The sequence below is a fragment of the Microcaecilia unicolor genome, chromosome 7, assembly GCF_901765095.1.
Source record: "Microcaecilia unicolor chromosome 7, aMicUni1.1, whole genome shotgun sequence".
Taxonomy (NCBI): domain Eukaryota; kingdom Metazoa; phylum Chordata; class Amphibia; order Gymnophiona; family Siphonopidae; genus Microcaecilia; species Microcaecilia unicolor.
Window position 1 is genome coordinate 167,340,311 of NC_044037.1, and position 12,682 is coordinate 167,352,992.

At 45.2% G+C, this 12,682-nt stretch overlaps 1 protein-coding gene across 2 annotated transcripts in view; it reads right to left on the bottom strand.

Moving 5' to 3' along the window:
* PARD3B (par-3 family cell polarity regulator beta) overlaps positions 1-12,682 on the bottom strand; it is a 2,175,158-nt gene that overhangs the window by 1,254,797 nt on the left and 907,679 nt on the right. The gene's annotated exons all lie outside the window — the stretch shown is intronic.

A 12,682-nucleotide genomic window follows, 5' to 3' on the forward strand; every position in this document is an offset into this window, starting at 1 on the left:
ATTATTGTGATTAATATAAAAATATTAAACGGAGAACATGTGAAGCAGTGAACAGATTCTGTGTCAGTAAACAAGTTTGAGGTGTCTTCTGTGTTCACAGGATTGCAAAGAAATAGGAAATTTAGAACTTATTTGTCTAGCTCATCTCAAGAAAAAGCTTCTATAAACAGCTAATGAGCTTTCTGTGCTGTCAGAACAGGGCAAGACACTAGAATACAGAATTTGGATAGATAGCAAAGTGATAAAAATGTGCTTCTTCACTCTAAGGACTGAACTCTTATTTAAACAATCACAAATTACAACCCTGGCCTCTGCTGAAAAGAATAGAAAGACAAGAGGGAGCTAATTAAAGCCTTAATGAGTTCTCTTTACAAAGAATATTCTGCAATTCAGAGATAAAATTCAAAATCAGTACTAACATGTGTATATTATGTTTCTTACATGAGCAGGTTTATTACAGGATGAGGAAAACATGTAAAAAAAAAAAAAAAAAAAAAGCTCTACAGAAGTAATATTTATTTAACTACTGGGTCTGCATGAAAGATCACTGATACTGTCAAGATATTTCCTGGCAATGTCACCAGAACACTTCATGATAGCTATTTTTATTTAATGGCACATTTGAGAAAGCTGTGACAAGAAATAAAGGAAATCAACTTAAATACTGGAAACAAATTTAACAAAGTCTAACACAGTGATATGAATGCTTTTAGAACGCAGGGCACAAGGGAAGAAACATGTTAATGTCCATTTATTTATATCAAATTTATGTAGCACTTTAAGGGCCCTTTTACTAAGCTGTGGAAAAAAATGGCCTGTGACAGTGTGGGCGTGTGAAATTGGCATGCGCTGGCCCATTTCTTATCATGGCAAGTAAAAAAGGCCTTTTTTAAAATTGGGCAGTAAATGGCCGTGCACTAATATTAAAAGTAGCATGTGGCTATTTACTGCCTTAGCCCTTACCTCCACCTATTTACTTGGTGGTAAGGGCACATGCACTGCTCATATCCCTAGGAACGCCCCGTGGTAGAAAATAAAAAATTATTTTCTACCACGGGAAACTGCACGTGCCAACTTCAAAACTACTGCCAGGCACCTGCACTATCCCAGCAGTAGGGTTGATTTGACACATGCTACCTGCGCAGTAGCCCTATCACAGCTTAGTAAAAGGGCTACAAAATGGGGGTGCTATACATCAAATTAAAGAAACAAAAAGGTACAACAGATACCTTCTAATCTAGGGGCCCTGTTTAACAAGCCTTAATGGAAGAAGTAACTAACTTGTTAGTCTCACTCACACACACAAGGATTGACTCGGGCTGCAATACTGCAGCGGGACATATTTATCCACTCCTACCCTAGCTGAGATAATATTTAACCATCTCCCTGACCTCACGTGCAACTTTCTTCAAATCAATCACCTTACTTTCTAATTCTTCCTACTTTCTTACCCATCTATATGTTACAACTTTGCCTTACCCTTCACTATCAATTATAATGTTCTAGTACATATTGTGTTGTCATTGCAAGTAGTACACCATACTAATACACGCTAATATAACCAGCAGCAGTTGTTTGAAGCAGAATATTTCGAACACCATGTGGTAATACAACATTAGAATTAGAATAGATCACCAGTCGTCCCTATTTAGGTATTTAAGTAGTACACCATACCATATTTTGTATTGTTGTTCGAATATTTGTACTGCTCTAATTGCCTATTGCTTGTGTTTGATCTATTCTTACTGTACACAGCCTTGAGTGAATGCCTTCAAAAAGGCAGTAAATAAATCCTAATTAATAAATAAATAAGGTGCACTAGTGTTTTTAGCAAGTGCTAAAACTTAGCACGCGCTAACCACGTAGACACCCATAGGAATATTATGGGCATCTACACATCTAGCGCATGCAAATGCTTAGCATGCACTAAACACACTAACACGCCTCTAGCGCAGCGTGGTAAACAGGGCCCTAAATGTTTGAGATAACATAAGATAGAGTGATAGGAACTGTCAGTAGAATAAGCTTTTTCCAATGCTATATTTCTCATAAACTGGTGAATTTTTGTCATAAATTATTTTTTCTCTTAGAAAGTCAAGTAAGAAAAATGTCTTGCTCACACAAGGGCACCAGAATCACGTCACTAAAAGCTGCTAATATTAACAGGAACTTAATTAGTTATGATTTGGCTTACGTGGGATCTTTCATTATGTTATTCATATCCAGTTATTAAACTTACAAATAGATTGTAAGAAAGGTTTCTTCACATTAAGTCATTTAATAATTGAACTACATGTACCAGCACTAGCAGATAGACATTTGTGAGTTGTTACCTCAAAAGTACATTTGAAAAAGGCATTTTTGCAAGAAAGCCAAGTTGTTTTTTTGTAAGAGGTGTATAGACAGGTACACGAGTGGGTGACATCATCCAATAGCTCTCCCACAGCAGAATATGTTGTAAAGCTTTGAGCACACACAGTCCATCCCATGCACAGAACTCATCTCAGTGCTCTCAGTTAGTTTAAAGTTCAGAATCAGCTCTGCTCTGGTGGAGGTGGTTAGGGATTGTGTGCCTGATTAATCCTGTTACAAGTACGCAACTCTGCTTTCCTCGTCTGCCAGAAAAAATTGAATCAGGCACATCTCCAGCTCAGAGTTGTTCCAAGTTCTGCACTTATTGTTTCCACCATTAAGAATGTGAGATGAATTTATTGACTCTGAATTAAGACTGATCCAGGCACTGGTGTGAAGAGAAGATATGGAATGAAGACCAGGTAACTGCTTAGCAGATGCTGTCTAGCAAAGCAGATAAAGAGAGCAGTATCTCTAATTAGAAGAAGCTTTGCTCTGTTAGCTAAGAGAATACCAGATTGATCAAAACAGAATTGAATATGGGATGCTACCCAATTTGACTGTGTTCACTTTGCCACTGGAATATTAAATCTGTGAAGTCACATAAGACAAACCCTATATAGGTCTTCTGACAGACTTTAAGCAAGACCCATTTACAGTCCAGAGTATGAAGTGTTGTCTCATGTTGATGCTTACTGTATGAAGCATAGAGGATGGGCAAAACTAATATGAGTAGGTGCAACTACCTTTGGTAGGAATTTAGAATTGGTTTGTAAGAGAAGCTGATGATGATGAAATTGTGTATAAAGCCCAAGCATGACTAAGACTTGAAGCTTACCGATCCTTCTAACCAGGTAATTGCAACAAAAAAAATTAAACTGAAGTTTTAAAAAAGTACTTTCCATATTGATTTCTTTAGCAATTAAGATTCTATTAGAGATGGATGAGCTTTCATAAGAAAAGAAAGCACAATATGTACAGATGATAATCAGCTGACGCATGAATATCTGTAACTAATGCATGTCTTTGAGGCAGTTACAAACTGTTTCTGTTCTGTTAAAGTTAAAACTCGAGACATATGAGTATTTTATTTATTTGTTACATTTGTATCCCACATTTTCCCACCTATTTGCAGGCTCAATGTGGCTTACATATTACTGTAAAGGCATTCGCTAATTCTGGTAAGAACAAATACAAAGTGGTGTTATGGAAGAGTAAGGTTCTAGTGTGAAAGACACGTTATGGAATCGTAGAGAGGAAGAGTGAGTTTGTGTCCATTATGAGATTTGATTTCGTTGTGGTGCAGGATTCAGGCATTAAGTGGGTCAGTGGGGTATGCCTTTTTGAACAGATTCGTTTTTAGTGTTATCTGGAAGTTAAGGTGGTCATACGTTGTTTTCACGGCTGTTGGTAGTGCGTTCCATAATTCTGTGCTTATGTAGGAGAAGCTGGATGCATAAGTTGATTTGTATTTAAGTCCTTTGTTGCTTGGGTAGTGGAGATTTAGATATGTTCGTGTTGATCTTGTTGTGTTTCTGATTGGTAGGTCTATGAGGTCAATCATATATCCTGGGGCTTGACTGGAGATGATTTTGTGAATTAGGGTGCAGATTTTGAAAGCAATAACTTCTTTGATTGGGAGCCACTGCAGTTTCTCTCGGAGGGGCTTGGCGCTTTCAAATTGCGCTTTGCCAAATATAAGTCTGGCTGCCGTGTTTTGAGCGGTCTGAAGTTTCTTTATGATTTGTTCTTTGCATCCTGCATAACTTCCATTGCAGTATCAGGTTCCAAAATGTTTCCCTCGGGGAAAAATGGTTTCAGGCGTTTGAGTTTCCACATTGAGTGGAACATTTTCTTTATTGTAGATTTCACTTGGTTCTCCATTGAGAGGTTACGGTTGATTGTAAATCCAAGAATTTTCATACTGTTTGTGACTGGAAGGGCACCGCCTGGGATGTTTATGTTTGTGGGTTTGTATGTATTGTATTCGGATGAGATGATGAAGACTGTGTGTTTTTTCTGTGTTGAGTTTTAGTTGGAATGCATTTGCCATGAGTCCATAATGTTCAAGCTGAGCTTGATTTCATTGGTGATTTTTGCTAGATCGTGTTTGTACAGGATGTATATTGTGACACCGTCTGCATAGATGAAAGGGTTAAGGCCTTGGTTGGATAAGGACTTGGCTAGTGGGGTCATCATTAGGTTGAAAAGGGTCGGTGATAGTGGTGATCCTTGAGGTACTCCGCAGTCTGCTTTCCATGGTGATGATATGTTTGAACTTGATTTCATTTGATATGTTCTGGTGGTTAGGAAGCCCTTGATCCATTTGAGTATGTTTCCGCCAATCCTGAAGTAATCTAGGAGTCTTAGTAGTATTTTATGGTTTACCATGTCAAACGCACTGGACATGTCGAATTGGAGAAGTATGCTTTTACCTATTGCTATTTCCTGCTTGAATTTGGCTAGGAGAGTGATTAGTACTGTTTCAGTGCTATGTAGGGGGCGAAATCCTGATTGTGATTTGTGTAATATTGTGAATTTGTTTATATAATCACTATGTTGTTTTGTTACTATGCTTTCCATCAATTTGACTACCAGTGGGATAGATGCTACTGGGCGGTAGTTAGTGATTTCGTCTGTTTTTTTCTTGGTGTCTTTTGGTATTGGGGTGAGTAGGATGTTGCCATTTTCCTTGGGGAACAGACCTTGTTGAAACAAGTACTTTAAGTGGGATGTGAGGTCTTCTATGAAGCAGTGGGGGTCGGATTTAATTAGGTAGCTGGGGTAGATATCCAATTGACAATGAGTTGAACCTTTTTATCGCCTTGGTAACTGTTTCGGTGGTAAGGAGAGCGAAGTTTGACCATGTTCGGTCGGTAGGGTATTCGCCAGAGGTTGGGTCCAAACTGTCGATGAAGATATCAGAGTTATCCTGAGGTAGAGTTTTATGTAGGTTTGCAATTTTTTCACTGAAGTATTTGGCAAGATTGTCTGCAGATGGGACGTCTATAGTATCTATGAGTTAGTCCAAGTGGGTCACTGGCACTAGTGCCTAATATAAGGGGTGCTCTCCTACAAACTTCTACAGCATTAAGGAATTCTCCTGTTGGACTCTGAGCTGTCCTTAGGCAACCAAATTGTATCAGTAATATGGGCTTGTGTCTTTAACATTTAACTTTGAAGCATTTAGCATTTTGATAGAACCCACTGATTTTGCAAAACTAGTACATGCGTTGACTACTGTAATACTGTGGGTTACCAAAGTATCAGTTCAATTGTCTCCAACAGAAACAAATGATTTTATCCAATGAAAGCACATTTGCAATTGAATCAGAGACCAGAGTGCTGGGAGTCCTCCTAGACTCCTCCCTATCCTACATATCCCATATCAACCAACTATGGAAGACCACAATGTTCAAAATGAGACAACTATAACAAGTCAGGTCATTCACAAAGCTTTTGCAGAATGCTCTGGAATTTGGTAGCTAAGATTTCATGCTAAGAAATGCAGGGCCATGCATTTGGGTTGCAAAAACCCAAGAGAACGGTACAGTTTAGGGGGTGAAGAAAATTTGTGCACAAAAGAGGAGTGTGATTTGGGTGAGATCGTATGTGATGATCTTAAAGTGGCCAAACAGGTAGAAAAGGTATTGGTGAAAGCTAGAATGATGCTTGGGTGTATAGGAAAGGAATGGTCAGTAGGATAAAGGGAAAATTAGGTTCTTACCTTGGTAATTTTCTTTCCTTTAGTCACAGCAGATGAATCCATTACGAATGGGTTGTGTCCACCTACCAGCAGGGGGAGATAGAGAACACTGAAAACCATAGTGCCTCTAGGACGGCTAGCTCCATCTGCCTCTCAGTATTTTGAAGCATCCAAAGCAGTGTTAAACCGCAAAGTAGCATAACATGAACTTTGCTCACAGCGAACGAACGCCCCAGAACAGGAGCAATAATTCAAAGGAGGGACGTACTCAACCTCCTGTAGTAGAACAGAAATCCTGAAGACTGTTTTCCAATTTCTCCAAATGAGGGAACATGTCTGCAGGAAAAACTGAACACAAAACAGAGACAATCGGGGAGGGATCATGGATTCATCTGCTGTGACTAAAGGAAAGAAAATTACCAAGGTAAGAACCTAATTTTCCCTTCCTTGTCATCAGCAGCAGATGAATCCATTACGAATGGGATGTATCAAAGCAATCCCTAGATAGGGCGGGAACAAGCCACACCACACACAAGCACTTGTGCTCCAAAAAGTGCATCCCTCCTGGCAGCCACATCCAGCCTGTAATGACGGGAAAAAGAGAGCTTAGAAGCCGAAGTAGCTACACTACATATCTCTTGAAGAGAGCGTGCTCCCGTCTCAGCCCAAGAGGAGGAAATCGCTCTTGTGGAATGTGCCTTAAAGGCGTCAGGCGGAGGCCGGCCAGATAGCATATATGCAGAAAAAATGGCTTCCTTAAGCCAACAGGCTATAGTGTCTTTAGACGCTGGAGACCCTCTGCGAGGGCCTGACGACAATACAAAAAGGTGATCAGAGGTCCTGAAAGAATTTGACATCTGCAGATACTGCAACAGAGCCCTGCGCACATCCAGAAGGTGCAACTGCCCAAAAGATTTCAGAAACTCCTCCCTAGTAAAGGATGGCAGAAAAATAGGTTGGTTTAGGTGAAACACTGAAACCACCTTAGGCAGGAAGGAAGGCACAGTACGTACCTTAACTCCGGACTCTGAGAATTGCAGAAATGGGTCTCGACAGGACAGCACCTGGAGTTCAGACACCCATCTTGCCAATGTAATGGCCACCAAAAAGACTGTCTTTAGAGTCACATCCTTCTCCAAAGCGCGCCTCAGCAGCTCGAAGGGTGAACACTGAAGAGCCTTTAATACTAGCCCCAGGTTCCAAGCAGGAGAAGGGGCCCGCACGGGAGGCCGGAGCCAAAGCACCCCTCTAAGAAACCGTGCAATGTCCCGATGCGCAGCCAGGGAGAGGCCTGAGACCTTCCCCCGAAAACATGCCAACGCTGCCACTTGAACACGCAGGGAACTATAGGCCAAGCCTTTTTGTACACCATCCTGAAAAAAGTCAAGTATCGGCGAGACAGAAGCCCGCATGGGTGTGATCGCTTTAGAAGCACACCAAGCCTCAAACTGGTGCCAGATCCGAGCATAGGCCACGGAAGTGGAACGCTTGCGGGCCTGCAAGAGAGTGGAGATGACCTTGTTAGAATAGCCCTTGTCTCTCAATTGCGCTCAATAGCCATGTCATAAGACCAAAGCGGCATGGATCCTCCATGGTCACCGGGCCCTGCGTCAACAGGTTCGGTATCAGAGGCAAGGAGAAGGGGAGCCTCCACCAGCATCCGCTGGAGGTCCACATACCACGGCTGCCTGGGCCAATCCGGGGCAATGAGGATCACCACTCCTTGATGCAGCCGAATTCACAGGAGGAGTCACCCTATTAAGGGCCAAGGAGGGAACACATACAGAAGGCCCGCAGGCCAGGGTTGAGCCAAGGCATCCAACCCCGCCGAGCAAAGCTCTCTCCGTCTGCTGAAAAAGGATGGGACTTTGGCATTTGTGCTTGAGGCCATAAGATCCGCTACGGGCATTCCCCATTTGGCACAGATCTGAAGGAACACTTCGTCTGTCAGTTCCCACTCCAAAGGGTCGATTTGATACCTGCTTAGAAAATCGGCTTGCACGTTGCTCTGACCTGCTATGTGAGCTGCTGACAGAAGCTGCAGATGTAGCTCGGCCCAGTGGCATATCTGAGCGGCCTCTGCGGCCAGTGCTTGGCACTGAGTGCCGCCTTGATGATTTATGTAGGCCACTGCTGTTGTGTTGTCCGACAGAACTCTGACAGTCAGTCCCTCCAGAGTCTTGTGAAAGGCCAGAAGAGCCTGGAATATTGCTCTCAGTTCCAAGCGATTGATGGACCACCCCATTTCCTTGGGTGTCCACAGACCCTGGGCATAGCTTCCCTGGCAATGTGCTCCCTAGCCCTTCAGGCTGGCATCCGTTACCACCAGGCACCAATCGGGAAGCGCTAGCGGCATTCCTCGCCGCAGCATGCTGTCTGAGAGCCACCACTCCATACTGAGTCGGGCTGCAGGGAGCCACGTGAGTCTGCGGTGATAATCCTGGGACATAGGAGACCATTGTTGAAGCAGGGCAATCTGCAGAGGTCTCATGTGCGCTCTTGCCTAGGGCACCACTTCCAAGGTGGCCGTCATCGACCACGACAGCTGGACAAAGTCCCAAGCTCGCGGGTGAGGCATCCGCCGGAGCAGATGGACCTGATTCTAAAGCTTGCACCGCCTTTGGTCGGGTAGAAAGACAAACCCCGAGGCCGTGTCGAACCGGACCACAAAATATTCTAGAGATTGAGAGGGGGTCAAGTGACTTTTGGGTATATTGATGACCCAGCCCAGAGACTGTAGTACTGAAACCACTCTGGTTGTTACGTGACAACTCTCTTCTGCAGAGTCCGCTCTGATGAGCCAGTCGTCGAGGTACAGGTGAACCCGGATACCCTCTCGCCTGAGAAAGGCAGCTATTACCACCATTACCTTGGAAAAGGTTCGGGGAGCTGTGGCGAGGCCAAAAGGCAGGACCCAAAACTGGAAAGCAGTTCCTGACAGACTGCCATGTGCCTGAGCTGTTGGTCTTCTCACCTAGGACAGACTTCCACCAGGATTTCCTGTACCAATCTGGACACATCATCCTGCAGGACAAGGCTAGCAGCCTTCCAGCCTTCCTTCTGGATCCTCCCTTGGGCTCCCATGTAATTGATGCTTGTGCTGCTCCTGGAAATAAAACCAGTCACCTGGCTGCAATCCTTAAGAACACTGGGAAGATATTTGCTTTTGACCTGGACACAAAACATTTAGCCACCGTAAGTACCCTTCTGCTACGTGCTGGAGTCACATGTCATGAAATGGCCAATCAGGATTTTCTGCAGGTGGAGCCACGTGATCCCAAGTACATGAATGTGACACACATTCTGCTGGACCCATCATGCAGTGGCTCTGGGATAGTGGATCGCCTGAACCAGTTTACAGATGATGAGAAATCTTCATGTGAAGAACGGCTGCTAGCACTAGCAGCCTTTCAGCGGAAGATGCTGGGTCATGCACTCAGTTCCCTGCAGTGCAGTGCGCAGTTTATTCCACATGCTCGCTGCATCAACAGGAAAATGAGGATGTGGTGCAAGATGCACTGGAGAGGAATGGAACATTCAGGCTGATAAGCGTTCTCTCTTCTTGGACTCAGCGTGGCCTGGACACTTTTTCTGATGCTGCATGCTGCCTCAGAGCTTCCCCAGCAGAAACACTTACTAATGGTTTCTTTGTTGCTCTCCTTCAAAGAAAAAGAGAGGGGGAAGACTGCAGAGAGGCCTTTAGTATGTCCTGTAACAGTGCTGATGTGGAATTACCATTGAAGCGCTTTTCAGCCTCTACTAAGCACTAGAAGAGGAAAGGAAACAGAGTCTAGTAGTGAATAAATTTGCATAGGCCAATAAAAAAAAATGATATATATATATATAACAACAGTGGTGTTGAGGTCAGGATGGAAGAGATTTGTTTTCCTGGTAGGTAGGATCCAGCTAGTGGGAAGGCAGGTGTAGTTATAAAAAGTGAAGAGATCTGAAAGATGTTTCTAGGCTCTAGCTTTCAAACTTCTGCAAAGGGGAGGGGGGAGCTCACTGTATACCTTCCTCACTTGTTTATCCACTCTCAGGTGTGCTCTTGCTTTAAATAACATCACTCAGGTACTCAGTTTAACTGTATTTTACTGAACTGTAGTCTGCCCTACGGTATTGTGTAAGCCACATTGAGCCTGCGACTAGTGGGAAAATGTGGGTTAAATAAATAAATAAAACCGTTGGTGCGGGAGCCATATAGGAATGTGCAAGTAAGCTTCTTTCAGGTCCAGAGACGTGAGGAACTCTCCTGGCTGAACCGCCGCAATAACGGAGCACAGGGTTTCCATGTGAAAATGCCGCACTCTTAGTGACTCGTTGACTTTCAGTCGAGAATGGGCCGATAAGACCTGCCTTTCGCGGCACCATATAATAAATGGAGTAACGACCGCGGCCGTGTTTGGCGGGAGGCACAGGGATCACCGCTCCAAGGTGCAACAAGACTTGTAAGGTGTCCTCTACCGCCGCCCATTTGACGGCAGTGCCGCATCAGGACTCCACAAACACGTCTCTCACCGGGGCACTGAATTCTAATCGGTACCCTTCTCTGATCAGGTCCAGGACCCACTGATCTGAGGTAATCTTGGTCCACTCCTCGAGAAAGAGGGAAAGGCGTCCTCCTACAGCTGTAAAGGAGGAGTGGACCGTCATCCCATCATTGTGGAGGACGGCCCTGAACTCCTGGCCTTGAGCCTGCCGCTGTGGAGCGTTTGTCCAAGCGAAAGGAGTTCCTCTGCTAGTAAACCCAGCAGAGCGCCCCGGGCGATACCTTCAAGCTTCACGGAAGTGAGGTCTGGAGGAGGAGGGAACCCTCTGACCCTTGGAAGAAGGCCGCGGCCTATCCTCAGGTAACCTCTGGGGTTTAGCATCCCCCAGGTCTTTAACAATCTTCTCCAACTCCTCTCCAAATAACAGAAGGCCCCGAAAGGGCAACTTCACCAGCCTTTGCTTAAAGGTCATGTCAGCCGCCCAATGCCATAGCCATAGAAGGCGGCGGGTGGACACCACCACAGACATCTGTTTAGCCGAAGCTCTGACCAGATCATAGAGGGTGTCAGCTAAAAATGACAAGGCCGACTCCATTCGCGGTGCAACCTCAGCGAGGGACTCCGCACCATCCACGGGCTGTTCCACTGCCTTTTGTAACCAAGAGAGGCAGACTCAAGCAGCATAAGAACTGCAAATAGACGCCCTTAAGGCTAGGCCCAAAATCTTGAAGGACCGTTTTCGCGCTGATTCTAGCCTCCGGTCCTGAATGTCCTTCAGGGCGACCCCTCCCTCTACTTTAGGCATCCCAAAACGGGCCAAGTGCTCCTCACTCAGAGGGTAAAGATGTCCCATCGCCCTGGCCACTTTCAAGGGCCCCTCAGGGTCAGCCCATTGACCAGAAATAAGCTCTTGGATGGAGTCATGCAAAGGAAAGGCTCGAGCAGGCTTCTTAGTACTCACCATCCTCGGATTGCCAAAGGAGGCCTCGCCTTTAACAGGATCATTAATAGAGAGGGCCTGTAAGGCATCAGAGATAAGTGCTGCCAGCTCATCGCGGTGGAAAATCCAAACCGCAGTGGGATCATCCAGATCCAGTGGCAAACTGGCGCCTTTCTCTGGCTCCTCAGACCACGAAGGCCTGCCAGATCCCTCAGAGTCCCCACAGCCCGAACATGGGGGGCGGGGGGGGGGGGTGCCACTCTCCGACGGGGAATTTACCCATCTATGCTTAGCATGCATCCAACGCTCAGGGGAATCCATGTCTGACATCAACCCCGGGCCATCATCAGTCGGAGGGGGACCAGGTAGCAACGCAGTGTCAGACACCTGCGGCAGAGCTCTTTTCAGCATGAAGGCTTTATGTAAAATAAGCACAAACTCGGGGGAGAAAAACTCATCCTGACCTCCAGTCTCCGAATTAGGAGCCACGGGGAACGGAGCTCCTCTGGTAGCCTCGGCCCGAGGTGCCCCTCTGCTCTCAGACTCCTCCGCAACTGTGGGGTTCAATCCATGCGGCGCTTCCAAGATGGCACCCGCTACCAGCTCCATCGAGCGGGAAGAATCATCGCTCGCCATACTCGTACTGGCTCTACCGTCTGAACAGCATGTTTTACAGAGCCCCGCTGCTGATCTGCGCTTGCCACAACGGGAACAGTGCTTAACTCCCTCAGCAGCCATCACTGAAAAACGATGGAAGAAAATTCAAAATGGCGGCTTCGCGCCAAAATCACCCCGATTGGAACGCAACCCTGCTAGGAGATAGAGAAATACTGAAAGGCAGATGAAGCCAGCCATCCTAGAGGCACTATGGTTTTCAGTGTTCTCTATCTCCCCCTGCTGGTAGGTGGACACAACCCATTCGTAATGGATTCATCTGCTGCTGATAACAAGGAAAGAGGTAATGATACCCCTAAATGAGACTGCAGATTCAAAAATATATAAACAGGATGGAGTTGGTCCAAAGGATGGGTACTAAAATGGTCAGTGGTCTTCGTCATACTATGGATAACACAAATGGACAGACTAGACAGGCCATATGGTCTTTATCTGCTTTAATTTTTTTGTATTTCTATACTACAGCTTGCAATCCCTTGTGCTAACTGGCCCAAAGTGAAAGGTTCATTTAGCATTGGG